General features: G+C 42.2%; 1 protein-coding gene across 1 annotated transcript in view; it reads right to left on the bottom strand.

The window, feature by feature from the left end:
• The window catches only part of COL6A6 (collagen type VI alpha 6 chain), a 148,617-nt gene extending 133,214 nt beyond the window's left edge, over positions 1-15,403 (bottom strand). The window contains exon 1 of the mRNA XM_017510156.2: positions 15,334-15,403. The gene's annotated coding sequence lies outside the window, so the exon portion shown is untranslated. The remainder of the gene's footprint in view (positions 1-15,333) is intronic.
• Positions 15,404-15,868: the final 465 nt, after the last annotated feature.

Genomic DNA, 15,868 nt, shown 5'->3' with positions numbered 1-15,868 from the left:
TGCTAGGTCATAAGAAGCCTTGCAGCTGGCCCATAGGCTCCCGAGGAGCTTGCTCTGGGACAAGTCAGCTACCAATAAGGAGTTCTGCTATTCTGAATCCATATTGTGAAGAAACCTAAGCTCCGTGGAGAGGCTTTGTGGAGAGGTCAGGAGAGTTGCCTAACTAGCTCCCAAATGATCTGGCCATCTCAGCCCAGGTGCCAGATATGTGACTGAAAACATTATTGATGACTCCAGCCGCAGCCGCCATCTCACTGAGACCCTAAGCAAGAATTACCCAGAAACACAGTCCACCCCCAGAACCATGAGAGATATTAAATTGTTTTTAGGCCACTACTTTTTGGAATAATTTACTTTGCAAACTTAAATAACTGGTACATAAAGTAAGATCCAGTTTTAGTTCCTTGAAACACAGAATTTGAGGTCTCCAAAATCATAGGAGTGGAGACATCCGACAGGCACATGGACATGTACTGATGGAACCTTGGTCATTTCACTGTCACATTCATGACTACAGTCATCTGCTTTGGTCAGTGTACCAGCCCCTGGGAACACAAAATCCAGCAAACACAGCCCTGGACATCATGAAATTACAGTCTGATTGGGAAGGCAAGGGGCAGACCTGTATTCACATAGGTGGGCAAGCCCAAGGTAGGAGTGTAGACGATCAGAAAAGAGACTCGTCAAAGTCTTGGCAGGGTGGTGTGGGAGGGTACAGAAATTATTTTTCTGTAAAGTGGCTGCTTTAATAAAGTTTTGAAGGAAGAATATTCAGTGTTGACCACAGGTGCTCCCTGAGTGAACAGACAACAGACAAATAGGGGTAGGGAGAAGTATGGATAAGCGGCATCATTTCCAGGAATTTGAAGTCAATAACTAGGGAAATTGCATTGCCTTGTCGAGTGCCCCATTAGGTTATTTACATATTAATCTCAGAAAGACACAGAAAAGACCCAGCCTATCTTATTTCAAAAGCTATCAAAAGAAAATTAAAACATGATATGCAAATTCATGCATTTATATGTTCATCTGGCATTTTTCAAAAGTCTTATTTCATCCTAAGCACACCCCTCAAAACCTCTTTCCCTGTACTACTTTTATACCAGAAAAAGGCATGCTCTCTCTTGGAGGAAAAGGCATATACAGTATTTTTATAGTTTATAAACTGCTTTTACATTATAACCACTCTGAGGTAGACTCTGCTCTTCGCATTTTACAGATAACACTGAAAGTCAGGAAGAATGGGTCTCTACTAAGGCCACAAGCTAAACAGCAGGATTTTTTACTCAAATTATCTGCTCCTCTTTCGGGGCTGCCTCTGCCCGGGAAAGACGCCTCAGAAAAAGCAGGTGACTAAACTGAGACCTGATGGAGAAGCAGAAATTAAACAGGTGATTGCGGTGAAGTGGGGTTTCAATGGGGAAGGACAAAGCACAGGCCTATGAGACTATAAGAAGCCCGTAAGAAAATTGTGTGAAAAGACAGACATGAGAGCAGGAGCTCAAAGGGGAAGGCAGGTTATGAGAGCCACCTTCAATGGTAGTGATTTTGAGCTAGACTTTGTGGGCAGTGTTTTGATGGGGAAAGGTCAGAGAACGTAGGCTACGTGGGCAGCAGGTTCAATGGGAGTGAACAAGAAGGAAAATCTCCTACATTTTCTTTTTAATACCAGTTGTTCTCAATTGGAGATTTCCCATTCCCCGTGGACATTTGGCAATGTCTGGAGGTATTTTTTTTTTATTATACTGCTGAGGTGTGGGTGCCACTGATATCTAGTGGGTAGAGGTCAACCCACCACTGTTGTTAGCATGGTGCTAATAGGATGTTAGATGCTGCCAAACATCCTGCAATGCACAGGACAGTTCCCCAAAATAAAGAATTATGCAGCCCAAAGGTCAATAACTGAGAAACTATATAGGCTGAAAAGCCTGGACCTACACATATTTAGCACAATGAATTAGGGTTCTCCAGCGAAACAAAATCAACAGGCACAGAAAGGTGATGTGTGTGTGTGTGTGTGTGTGTGTGTGTGTAGAGAAGGGGGTGGAAAGGAGAGAAAAAGAGATTTCAAGAAATTGACTCACATAATTATGAGGGTTGACAAGTCCCAAATTTGCAGGGAGGCCAGCAGTTTGGAAAGTCCAGCAGGAGTTGATGTTGCGGTCTTGAGTCTGGAAGCGGAATTCCTTCTCCATCAGGGACCACAGTCTTTTTCTTTAAGGCCTTCAGCTGATTGAATGAGGCCCACGTACATTACAGAGCAGAGGGTAATCTACTTTACGCAAAATATGCTGATTTAAATCTTCATCACATCTAAAAACACCTTCACAGCAACATCCAGACTGCTATTTGACTAAATAACTGGCCCCCCAGCCTCGCCAAAAAGTTAAGCACCCTAACATATTACAGGCGTTTAACTTTCAAAACCCTGTGAGGCAAATTTATTCCTCGTTTGAAAGACAAAGGAAAGAAAACTCAGAGAAGCAATAAATTTTCCCATAGCTGCACAGTTGATAATACCAACAGTGAAAATATTTGCACCACTTACTTTGAGCAGTGCTGTGTTAACAGCTCCAGGTTCTTCATCTCATTTCATCCAAATGAGGTGGCTACTAGTATTTTTATCAGCTCCATCTTATAGATGAGAATGTTGAGGTACAGAAAGGCGATGTAAATTTTCCAGAGCTAGTTTTTAAGCTACAGAGCCAGGACGGGACGCCAGGCCGTCTGGTTTCAGAGTCCATACCCTAGCCCGTGGTCCTCACACTGGAACAAGCTTCAGAATCACCAGGAGGGCTAGCTGAAACACAGACGGCTGGGCCACAGCCCCAAAGACTCTCTAAATCAGTAGGTCGTGGTGGGCCTAAGGATTTGCATATCAAACAATGTCTCAGGTGATGCTAGCAAGGCACAGCTGAGGCCCACACGTTGAGGACCACCCCTCTAAACCGCTGTGCTGCCCTCTGCTGAGCAGGAGGACTGAGCTAAAGTTCATGCAATCCTCAAAAATTCACTGAGCTCCTGCTAGGTACCAGGTGTTGAAGATCAAATGACAAGTCAGTCACGGTCCTTTCCCGCATGAACTTTTCCAGGGCCCGAGGTTCAATTTATGTCAACAGAAAGAGAGCTGGCTTTAATAGAGAACCTCACTAAGGGCTACAGATGCTCCCAGCAGGGGCTCCTTCCCTGGGTGTGGGGTCAGGAAAGACGCCTCAGAAAAAGCAGGTGACTAAAGTGAGACCTGAAGGAGAAGCAGAAATTAAACAGGTGATTGCGGTGAAGTGGGGAAGCACGTCCAAGGCAGGGAGATCTGCATGTACCTGGAGAGGCCCAGAGGGGACAGAAGAGCTTAAGCAGTTCAGCAAGCCAAGCTGCAGTAGGCTGCCTGTGTCTCCTGGCATATCATCATACAATCTGCACAGCACGTTTTCTGTGCTCCGTTTTCCTCATCTGTATATTAGGGATGCAAAGACCATATTTCTTGAATATTTCTACTCCATCCCAATTTGAACATTCAGGAAATCAGGAGGAATGTTGCTAGAGATTTGTACATTTCCTGCTGTGTTTTTTTCTCCCTTTATTGAAAGCTATTGGTCAGCTGATGATTTCTCAGAATTAAGAAAAGATGGAGTCATTTTTGCCTTACCCATCTCCTAGGGCAAAGAGAATAAGGGGCTATCAAATGATATTGATGTGCACAGTGGCTCTCAGCCCAGGCTATACCTTGGCATCACCTGGGGAGCTTTTTAAGTCTACCAATGCCTCAGTCCCATCCCCAGTGATACTGATTTTATTGATCTGAAGTAGGAACTGGTGGGTAATTTTTCGAACTCAGGTGATTTTAATGTGCATCTGAACCTAAGAGCCAATACCACCTGATCTTGCTCCAGGAATTAGAAAACTATGGTCTACAAGCCAAATATGATGCTTTGCTTTGGCAAAGTTTTATGGAAAACCACCCACCCATACCCATTCACCTATGCACTATCTATGACTGCTTTTACGCTACAATGACACAGCTGAGTAGTTGCAACAGAGACAGTACGACCTGCAAGGTTTAAAATGTTTATTATCTCACTGTTTATAGAAAAACTGTGCAACCCTTGCCCTATTCCATTGCTACTCAAAGAGTGGTCCTCAGATCACCACGATCAGCATCACTGGGAGCCAGAAATGCAGGATCACCAGTCCTATGGAATTAGAATAACAATTTTTGGGGGGGGACACAGTTTTGCTCTTGTTACCCAGGCTGGAGTGCAATGGCGCAATCTCAGCTCACCGCAACCTCTGCCTCCTGGGTTCAAGCAATTCTCCTGCCTCAGCCTCCTGAGTAGCTGGGACTACAGGCGTGCGCCACCATGCCCAGCTAATTTTTGTATTTTAAGTAGAGACAGGGTTTCACCATGTTGGCCAGGATGGTCTCGATCTCTTGACCTCATGATCCACCCGCCTTGGCCTCCCAAAGTGCTGGGATTATAGGTGTGAGCCACCGCGTCCGGCCTTGAATTAGAATAACAATTTAACAAGATCTCCAGGTTTGTATGACCGTCAAAGTTTGAAAATCCCTGCCCTGTGCCCATCTGGCCACTGCCGCCCTTTCCAGCAACTGTTTTGTTCTTCTGTCCTTGTTCCTGCTCAGTCCTTGTCTCCAAGTCTTCATTGCAATGCTGCTGCCTCAAGGAGGTCCTGTCCTTCTGTCCTCATTAAGTTAGGTTTCCTCTGTGGTTTTTCTCTCATAGCATCTTATTATTTTTCAAAGCACATTTCAAATCTATGATTAAACTTTCATTTGAGTGTTTATCTCTTCAATGTCTGTCTCCTGGGAACCTCACAGGGGTTTGGGTCTCAGAGCATCAGAAACAGCTCTGAAAAATGTAAAAGCACACCAAGTGTTGATTCCAAGAGGAAGGCAACAAGAAAAGAAAAGAAAAGTAACGTTAGAAGTACTTGATGGGAAACAACAGATAAAATTACTATGCTGACCATGGAGGATGCAGCCTGGAAGGTCCCAGATGATGAGCAGCTAGGTTAGGTTTAATTTCCTCTTTTTGTATTCTGGGATAAATTATTAGTATTCAATCACACCGAAACTATGAAGTGCTTTGGTAAACCTCTGCAGAACAAGCATTCAATTTTACCAGCTGTTCGTTAAATGAAATATCCATATATATGTATCAGCAATTTAATTAGAAAGGCAGAGTGCCAAGGATGTGATCATTGCTTGGGAAAGTTACATTTCAGGCAGCTTTAGTCTTTCAAGAGAACAGAGGAGACTCTTAATTGCACTCTATTCTCCTTCCCGTCTTAATCACAGCTTGCCTCCACGGATTTCCCTCAAAATGCCCTTGGTGGTGGGGAAGGCCTGCACATTTTGAATGGCTACCTTCTTATATAAAGATTACACCAGCTGCTGTTGCCTAAAGACCTGAGTGTCTTTCAAAACAGGACACAAATCAGATGGCTTAGGCTGACCTCTTTTGGGTCCTAGGCACAATACGTACAAATAGTGAGTTAAGATTAGTTATATTTACTGGAGAAGAAAACAAGGTCAAAGAAAAGAAAAAAAAGTCATAAACTCAAGGTACCTCAACAGAGCCTCAAAGGTGGTTAGAATAACCCTTGACTGCCATTGGTGAGTGCCGGGCTAAACAAACCAGTTATCCATTAGGAGTTTTTAAAACACATTTTGGCAACTCTCTCCTCCTTCCAATAAAACAGTATGAGGTTCATAGTGGCTCTACTGCAAGAGGAAAAGTAGTCAGAAAGAGGAACGTGGAGACAAGAATTCCAATCTGAGCTGAGAGGCATGAGGCCATTTCCTTAACTTAAACTCTGAGAGATTCATTCTCCTTATCTATAGAATAAGATAGTTTTCATTTATGGTTTTATCCATTTGCTTATTCATGACTTCATTCAAGGAATATTTATTAAGCATCTTATGTCCTGGTAGGCACTGTTAGGCAGTGGCTATGCAAGGAAAATGAAAAACAGATGGTTTTTTATCTCATGAAGCTTATAGTCCTTTGAAACTTAAGGTATTGATTAGAGAATTAATCAACAAGAGGAAAGTTACAACTGTGGTACATGTAAAGAAGAGGTTTCCCTGAAACCCCAGAGCCAATCCATCAGCAAGTCTTGTCAACAGTACTTCAAAACATGTTCCAAATCTAACCGCTTTGCACCAGCTGCAAACCACATCCTTGCCACCATCTGTTCTTGGCTGAAGTACTGCACTAACAGACACTACCTGACCCTTGTCCTTCTTCATAGATCTTTCACATAGCAATCCGAGGGATCTCTGAAGACCATGAACTAGATTGGTGCCCTATGTTCATAATTTCTAGTGACTTCTCATCACACTTGTGCTAAATTCCAATTCCTTACACCTGGTCCATGAGGCTCTTAATGATGTGAGCCATGCCCATGTGAGCTTTGATCTTATCTTTACTCTCACTCTCATTCTCTCCACTCCAGCCACTATGGCCTCCTTGCTATTCCACGAACAGGCCAAAGTTGTTCCCACCTGGAAGTGTCCCCTATCCGACTTCACAAAGAGGGACTCATTTTGCTTCCATATTTATTCAGATCTCTGCTGAAATGTCACCTCCCCAGAGAAGCCTCCCTGACCACTCCGTCCACCTTCATTATAGTCAGTTATTAGCTCCACAATTAACGTTTTAATTAAGGTAGCATGTAACCCTACCTATAAGTCATTTATTGACTTCTCTATTGTTTATATCCTCCTTGGAGCAGTGCCTTTGTCTTGTTTTCCAGCACTTAGAATAGGGTTTGTACATTAAAAAAATGCTTAATAACTATTTGTTGAATTATACACTGTCATGACATATGTCACTACCTAATGAGGAGAATTGATTAACTTGGAAAATCCAGAGAAGGCTTCTTTGAGAGAATGCTGTTTGAGTTAATGATGAAGGAATGGTAAGAGTTAACTAGCCCAAGAGGAATGTGTTGTTCCAGGAAGGGAGATAGCCCATGCAAAGGTCTCATGGCAAGAAGGAGAATGGTGTGGTCAAGGAAGCAAAGGAAGTCTAGCATAAACAGAACACAGGGAGAGAAGGGAGCATGGCACTGAATGAGACTGGAAGAGAGGAAGTATTCAGGCCATTCATGGCTTTGCAGGACCTACTCATGATTTCTGTATTTTTCCCAAGACCAATAAGAATTCATGAAAAGATTTTAATTGTAGGAGAGGGTAGAGGAAGAACCAATCACTTTTGCTTCAAAAATACTTGAAACAATTGGTAGGATCCGTTTCTGCTCTGAAATTCTAGGATTCTATAAAAAGTCAAATAGCAAACGAATGAGAATGGACTTTTGAAAATATTTACCAAAGTCAATTTCAATGACAGAGATCCAAGCCACTGAGCGACTTCTCAAACATCACCACTTTGGGACTTGATGTTCACTATGTTAGGAGTCTCCCTTTCTTCCCTCTTCTAAAAAATAAGGATTCAAAATTTCCTCTTACCATGAAAAATATGACTTCTGAACTATGATTCTGAGCCTCCAGGGATCTAAATTGTATCCGTATTAGAAGTTTCTAGGCTTTTGAAGCACACATTTTCCAGATTACCCGGCAGAATATACAGGTAGCTGTGTCAAGGCCTGAGTTTTAACCACATCCGGAATTCAAATCTCTTTCATTGGCCAGCTGTGATCTTGAGCAATTGATGAACCTTGAAATCTTGGACTCTCATTTGAAGCAGGATAATGGGTTGTAAGGATTAAATGTGATAATGTATATAATATGTTATAAGTGCTGAGTTCATTGATCAAGAAAATTCTGGATTGGAGTATTCGAAGACCGACCTTGTGAAGAGCTGAAGTCATTCATCTCTTTTTCCCTAGGGTGGTTCTATCCCAGCCCAAAATTGCTTAGTGACTGCAGCTAGTGGCATGGATTCAGCTCTGCATTCATAGCATATATCTCTTTTCTCAAGGTGGAGTTTAGCAGGGCTGGAAGTCATGGAATCATGCAATCGGTGCCCACACACTGCCCCACTTAATAACTTTCACTGCTGCTGATTGAGATGACATAGGAACATCCATTGCCTAATTGCCACTTTCTCCATGAAGAAATTTAAAGACCTGATAGAGCACTGAGAAAGAAAATAAACAGATCAATGAAGACTCTCAGGCTTTTGGAAGTAAAAAGGCATCTACTTAAAGAATTTTGCAGCTAAGAATACATATTTATATATTTATCTATTCAAGCCTATCCAAGAAAATGAGGTGGGACTCCAACACAGACAACACTATCAACCATCATTTTGCCCATTTTTCTGAGTTACACTGACTGTTAATTGCAAGTGACTATGTAGTCCCAAATTGTTAGGATATATAGAAACAAAAGCAATTTACACACTTTGTATGTTCAGGGTGGGGCAGGGCACCTCTGGACCAGTGAGCTTGAAAACTGTTTTGCTATGGACTATTAGTTAGGTGCCCCAAGGCAGTAACTTACCAAATAATACCTAAAAGCCCTTAAAATATGCAGACAGCTCCCCGAGGTGCTATTATCCCCATTTCCAACCCAATTATGTACTTAATTCACTCCCCCTGCTAAAATCTAAGAAATTGTTTGCCTGAATCATTCAGCAGTGCAAGCCCAGGAACTTGTTTAGTGCCTGCCTTCACCCAGTTACATTGCCTATAAATGTGCATCGCGGTTCCCGGGCATTTGGATGACAGTTCCCTGGAGGCTCAACGATTAGGTGCTTAATGGTGCTGTTTCAGGTTGATGACAGTAATCATGGTGAAGTGGAAAAAAAACAAGGAAGAGTGAGGAATAACTTAATGCAAAACTCCTGGAAAAACTCAGTTTAGAAACTGGCTTCATGGCATTAATCCAGGGAATGCAGATATTGAAACTCAATGAGAGGGACTGGAAGAAACTGTGTGAGGGAATTAGATGCCACTGTATGTTGTTGTATCGCTTGCATTTCCAAAAATACACCTCTTGAAAGGTTTAAAAGGACCTTTTAGCTTTAACTAAATGATTCTTTCCTCCCTCTGGGTTCCTCCCAGAGCTGCTACATCAAAGTGCTCCCTAACTTACACCTTCTGGGATGTAGCCTTTCCTGTCTCAAAACAACATAAGGCAAGGCAAGCCTAGTCCTACCTTGCTGAATCCAAAATAACTACTATTTATTGAGCACCAATGTATGCGTCAAGAACTCCAAATCCATAATTTCATCAACTCCTCTCAATCACCCTGTGCTTGAATATTATTTCCACTTTGATGAGAAAACTGAAGTTCAGATAAGTTAGGTGACCTTCCCATGATCATCAGCTAGTAAGGAACCTGATTTCAGCTCATTATTCATAAAACAGATACTTCAGTAGCTGGCACTGAAGACAGCCTGGTGAACATGGAAGCCTAAGAAATATAGCTCTTACTGGGAGAGCAACATGGCTAAGGAAGCCCAGGATATTGTGGGGATCCGGGGAAGGGTAACTTTTCTAGTAAGGGGATCCAGTAATGCTTTTTCTGAAGGAATGAACATAGTAGCTAAGTTTTAAAGGGAGAGAAGCAGTTAGCCATGTTTAGAGTCTGGATAGCATAGTTCTAGGTAGAAAAAATTCCAAAATGAAAGTGGCAGGAGGTGGGAGAGAGCAAATTCTCCTTAAATAACTAGAGGACTGGGTGTAGTGGCAACAAAATAAGAAGGCGTGATGCAGGAGGAGAAGTAGTTAAGGTGGAATAATGGGAGGATTTTCAACCAGGATAAGGATTTTGGATTTTATCTAAAGCCACTGGAGCATTTAACCAGAGAATGGTGTGAGCAGATGTTTTTAGGATGCTCACTCAGGCTGAAGTGTGGAGAATGCTAGAAGGGGAGCATGACTAGAAGCAGGGAAGGGGACTGGGAGGCAGGTGTTGAGTGAAATAGACGATGATGTTTTGGAAATACAGTGATGACAAGGAGAATGGAGAGAAGTTTGTAGACATTGTTAGGAAATTAAATTTGTAGGACTTGGAGACTGATTAGATGGGATTGCTGATGAAGAGAAGACAGATCCTCAAGGCTACTTAAAGTTTTCTGATGGGGCCACTTGTGCCATTCACAGGAAGAGGGCAGAGTCTGGGGAAAGACAATGTGGACCATTTGGGACTTGTTGGATTTGTGGTGCAAACAAATCTTCAAGTCCCTGTGGGCAGTTAGGTATCTGGGGCTGGAGTTCTCAGGAGAGGTCTGGCCTGGGGGTATGGATTAGAAAACCATTGATAAATAAACAGTGACCCAACCTGTGGAGGGGATAGGAACACCCAGAAGGAAAATAAAGGTCCCAGACTTATCTTTACCAAGCATGTGCTTGAATCACTTTCCAGAACCACTTTCTGTAACATGAGCAGAACGTGTTCTTTGTGCTATTTCTCTAACTATGAGATCACACCAAGCCCTCGTGGTTCTGGAGTCACACCAAATCCTCACTGATATCTCCCTCCGTGTCCCATGACAGTTTCCAAAATGGTGATGATAATTTAGGATCCAGTTATGACCACTAAGACACAAGTGAAACAGTTTAGCTACAGACAAAATTCTGTTCTTCACTGTGGAAAGCAAGAATTCCATTCTTGATTTACTTCTTGGCTAGAATGACATTCATAGTCTACTTGGCTTAGTGTAAGCTATACTTAGTTTACTATAATATAACCTATACTATATTTATTGAAATAGCTAAAAAGTTTATGGCAGACTGGGTTCCCTAACAGTCCCTGAACAAAAATTCATACAGTTTATTTGGGAGGTGACTCCTGGTAAAGGAGCGGAGAAGGGTGACAGAGAAGCGAAAAAGTCAATGGTAATGAGCAGGTTGGAGCTCAGTTCCATTGGGTGGGTAGCTCTGGAGGAATGTGTGGTTCATACTTCAAAGTTGCCTCACCTAAGATGTGAGAAAGTGGGGTATTTACTCACCAACTTTCATATGTGTTTGGGTAAGGCATTGTTCCAGGGGTGTTAGCTCCCCAGGCCCTTGTGGCCTCCCTGACATGGGTCAGGCAGGCTCCCAAGGCTCGATAAAGCCTTCAGACAGTCACAGTGCTTGAAGGAAGAAGCCTCCAGCATGCACTGAAAGAATGCGTGCAGTGGGAGAATATGGGCAGGGCCCTCCCATCATCCATAGCCAACAGAGAAGAGAAAAGCCTAGAATTGAGGGAATCTACTTCAGTGTATAATGGCATCTTCTTCATATTGAAGTTTCTACCTGTCCCAGAGAGAATGTGGAAGTAAATGAGAATATAAAGTTAACCACACATGCTGGCTTAGGATGAGGTAGGGGTACCAAAATATGGAACACGGACCATTTGACATACTGTGGGACTTTTTTCCTAACAAACAGCAATAGCCAAATATGACCATGACTTGCTTATGATCTTCAAAGTTCTATTGTATTTGGATGCATATAATGGAGAATTTCGGTCAGAATTTCTTACCAAACATTAATCAAGTTGTTTTTAACAGACTAAATAAGAGATTAGCTTATGGTTTTTCAAGCCAACACAAAGGCCTTTGCCAACTAACTCTGGCAAAATCTTTCCCTCTAAAGTGTAGGATACAGTACTTAGAGCAATAGAAAAATATTTTAGAGTCAAATCAATGTTCACATCCTTAACTGTAGATGGTTTTTAAATGCTTAAATGTATATTTATTTGTGCCTTTGTGACTTAAGGAGAATACTGAGGTTTACATTTGCAAGACTAACTTGGTTTGCATGTTCTATCCTTCTTCCCTCTGCTCCACCAGCTGAGCATTTGGGGAAACATTTTCTCATCATGCCAAAATTAAATGAGTACGTTTTCTTAAACTTGTTATGTGAGACTGTTAAATGTATTAGTTTTTAGAGTTATGTCAGTCAATCAAAATAGCTCATAAAGATAAGATTTAGAGTCAGTAATGATAGATCAGGTGTTTTTTGTTTCAGTGAGACTGAACTTCAGAAGCAGAGACACAAAGATGATACTGCCTCCTTTATCTTTCCCTGAGATTTTGCATGTTATGGGTTTTCCCCGAGATTTTGCATGTTATTGGATTTTCTAAGTGCAGCTGCTCCAGTTTTATGTGAGAAGCACAATTTGGCCAGAATTTTGAAATTTTAAGTCCTTCACTTACGAAATATTTACTGAATACCTACTAAGTGCCAGGAATTCTGGGAAGCACTAGGAATACGAGAGACACAAAAGACCTTTTCTTCTGCACATGACTTAGATTAGCTAATGGTATCTGTTTTTATCCGTGGTAATTTCTTCCAAATTTCCATGCCAAGGCCTTGGGGGTCACCTCAAGAAAAGACCAGTTTTGGAAGGAGGGCAAGGAAACAGAAGAGGAAGTGAGACTAAGATTCAATTATTTTTTCATGTAGAAAGTTTGGCCTTTAGTCACTGTTTTGTAAAAGATCCTTTATTCCTTTTAAATCCCTTTGAAAAACTTAGCGTTGCGTTCCCTAACTCTGCTTTAAAATTCAGAAAATGTAAATATAATACTCTTCTGCTAAAAGTACATTTTTATTATCACAAAAGCATTCTCTAAAGAAACTAAAACATTAAGTGCACTTTTAAAAGCCTCATAGCCGCAGGCATAATTTGACTCCCACGGAAAGGTCTCCTCAAACTCTAAAGCCTAAGATATGAAGAAATTTGTAGTAAAAGCAGAACAGCCCCAAACCCCAAACATCTCTTCCAGGATGGCAGCATGCCTAAGTGACAGGCACTAAATGATCTCCATGATCTCTACAAACTGGAACTCTTCCAGGGAGATTACAATGTTTGGTGTATCATTCATTTCTGTTAATCATGTATTACACTCCATGGAAACAAAGTATTTGAGTGAGATCAGAACGCTGGATAAAATTGGGCTCGATATTAACTAAATTATTGGAAACAATTCTATTTGCCTGATCGTCATCGCCATTGTCCTCATTTATTGAGCACTTGCGCTTGGCATACTACAAAGATCTTGTTTTTTCCTATACACCCTGTGATGTAGGTAGATATCACTGGCTCATGTGACAGGTGACAACAATAAGAGCCAGAGAGGTAACTGCATTGTTTGCATTCATCTGTAACTTGAATCTAGACCAGTTGGAGAGCAAAGAGAATCCCATTCCTACTTTAAATAACAACAATAAGGTCAGGAAAGGAAAAAACCAATTTTGGCAACAATCACCCTGGAAAAGTCATATTCATGATTCTTATAGAAGCATAAGAAGCAGCATAGAAAATCTAACCTTCCTCCTAATTTCTTAGGACTGCAGGAATGAGCATTCTTAGATTAAAACACACAATCATTAGTCTGGATCACTTTTATTTATTTGCAGGGGGTCTAGCTCACAAACTTATATTTTTGAGAAATTCCAGGGTTAGGGGATATTTACTGACAGAGAAGTTCTTTTTAGTCTTTTTTTTTTTTTGAGACAGAGTCTTGCTCTGTCACCCAGATTGGAATGCAGTAGTGCAATCTCTGCTCACTGCAACCTCCACCTCCCGGGTTCAAGGGATTCTTCTGCCTCAGGCGCCGGAGTAGCTGGGACTATAGGCATGTGCCATCATGCAGGCTAATTTTTTGTTTTTTTAGTTGAGTTGGAGTTTCACCGTGTTAGCCAGGATGGTCTTGATCTCCTGACCTCAAGTGATCTGCCCACCTCGGCCTCCCAAAGTGCTGGGATTACAGGCATGAACCATCATGCCCAACCTCTTTTTAGTCACTTACAAGAACATTATATTAGCGGGAACTTATAGTGTACTAAGTATAGAGATTAATAAGTAACGCACCAATTTTTATTCACAATTTTGATAACCTGACTTCATTTGGTGACCTAATTAGATGCTATGGGTGCTATCTATACAAATAAATAAATATTTGCTGCAAAATATTCAAAATATTGAAACTTTCTGAAATTCAGACTATCTGAAGGGAATGGAAAAACTTAAAATTGCAAGTATTTTATATTTAACAATAGTACTTCTGGAAAATTGGTTCACAAAAAAATTTAGCAAAATTAAATTTTTTTAATTACTAAAATATAAAAGCTAAAGATGATTCTCCAATGAGTGCTTAACCTAACACCTTCGATGAACATTACAGAATTTGATATCACATGGCACAACATCCAAAATACACCTTTTGAGGCGTGGGTGTTTCTCTCTCTCTCTCTCTCTCTCTCTTCTTTTTTTTTTCTCCTCCACACTTCTAATATTTTGGAATGAAATGATGGGAAATTGACAACTTCTTTCTTAAAGATAAGAACTATTAAGGCTGTGTATTTTAAAGAACTTTAGAAGTTTCAGGATTTTTATGGAAGTGACTTCACCTGTGAAGACACTGAGCAATAAATTTAACATTGTATGGCATACTTGAACATTTTATATTAAAATACTACTCATTAAACAGATTAGTTTAGAAAAAGTAACATGACTGCTGAATTCTATAACTTTAGAATTCTTAACAGAAGACTTCTGATATCCTTCCTCTCACAAATGTTATGATTTGTACTGCCTCCGATGTTCCTAATCACCCCCACACTCATCCACTGGCAAAGGACCTCTTTAAATATATCCATAAAGTAGACTTTTAACAAGAGGTATGAGAAATCCTTGTCACAAAAGGTCACAAAAGAAAAGAAAATCACTTCCTAGTTTTAACATTTTATTTTTCTCTTTCAGCCTGCCTCCTCTCCTCATCAAAATTATTTGCTTGATTGCTACTGAGCCAGGTAGTTGGGGTCCTACTCATAGCGGAATGTTTCTGGGAATTGATAAAAGGGTGCATTTTCTCTGCTTTCCTTCCTTCCCTGAGACAGCAATAAAAATCCAACCTTCTTTAATAAGTTTGTCTGAAGTGCAAGAACAAAAGTACAGACTGGGAATGTACAGGCTTGGGATTGACTTTTCCTGACTCACTCTGGTTAACTTCATTCATTTGTCTCCCCGAGTGGTCTTCCATGCATACCACTCGCCGGGCCCTGCCCTGTGAGGACACCGTGCTGGGTGAGGCACCTCTCAGCCTTGGAGGCGCCCTGGTGTGCGATGGGAGACGCGAGATCTGAGCAGAGAATGACAAGAGTGTGCTGTAGGTTCTTCAACAGTCGGATGCGGAAAAACTAAAAGAAAGACGAAGTGAGGGCTGCTACTCTTTTCTGGAGGAGGAGAAAAGCCAAAGGAGATTTTGAGCTTCTGAAATTCACTTATTTCCTTCCACCGCAGTCTTTCTCACGCAGTCTCCTCTATTCTGGCCGGTCCCTCCCATCCAGCTACTAATCACTTATAAACCTAGTTCTGGCTCTGGCTGTCCCAGCATCGGATCCTGGACTTACCTTGGGGAAACTTGCACGCAGCCCCCAGGCCTGCACTTCCCAAGCCCTGGGCGGATTTCCTCTGGGCGCGCACTGCGAGGGCAGAGCGCACCGCCAGGAGCGCAGCGTTTGGTGCCGCCTGCCGCGCGCGGGGAGACCGTGGAGACCTCAGCACCGTGGAAGGGACGGGCAGCGGCGGGGGCAGCCTCTTGACTCCGGTGTCCGGCAAGCGAACGGTGGCAGCTCCCACGCCCCTCGCCGGCATATAAATGCTTCTCCCCGCCCCGAGCCCGACCCTTCCCCGCCCCGGCGGCCCCGGGCCCAGCGCACATCCCCCGGGAGGGGGGCGCAGCCTTAGGGAGGTGGCGGTAGGGGGACTGGAGAGATTTTGAGGTCTGTTACTGCCCCACCAGCTTCTCCCCTCTTGAAAATCCTACCCTTAGCTCCCGACCGTGGGAGAAAATTAAGAGAGGGGAAACTGAGGCGTTCATGGTACGCGCCTTCTCTGTGCCCCGAAGATAGGTAGGGCGTGCAGATCCAAGGCGCAGGGAAGGTA

Source organism: Cebus imitator, unplaced genomic scaffold (genome assembly GCF_001604975.1).
Source record: "Cebus imitator isolate Cc_AM_T3 unplaced genomic scaffold, Cebus_imitator-1.0 Scaffold432, whole genome shotgun sequence".
Classification (NCBI taxonomy): Eukaryota; Metazoa; Chordata; class Mammalia; order Primates; family Cebidae; genus Cebus; species Cebus imitator.
This window is presented reverse-complemented; position numbering and strand designations above follow the sequence as displayed.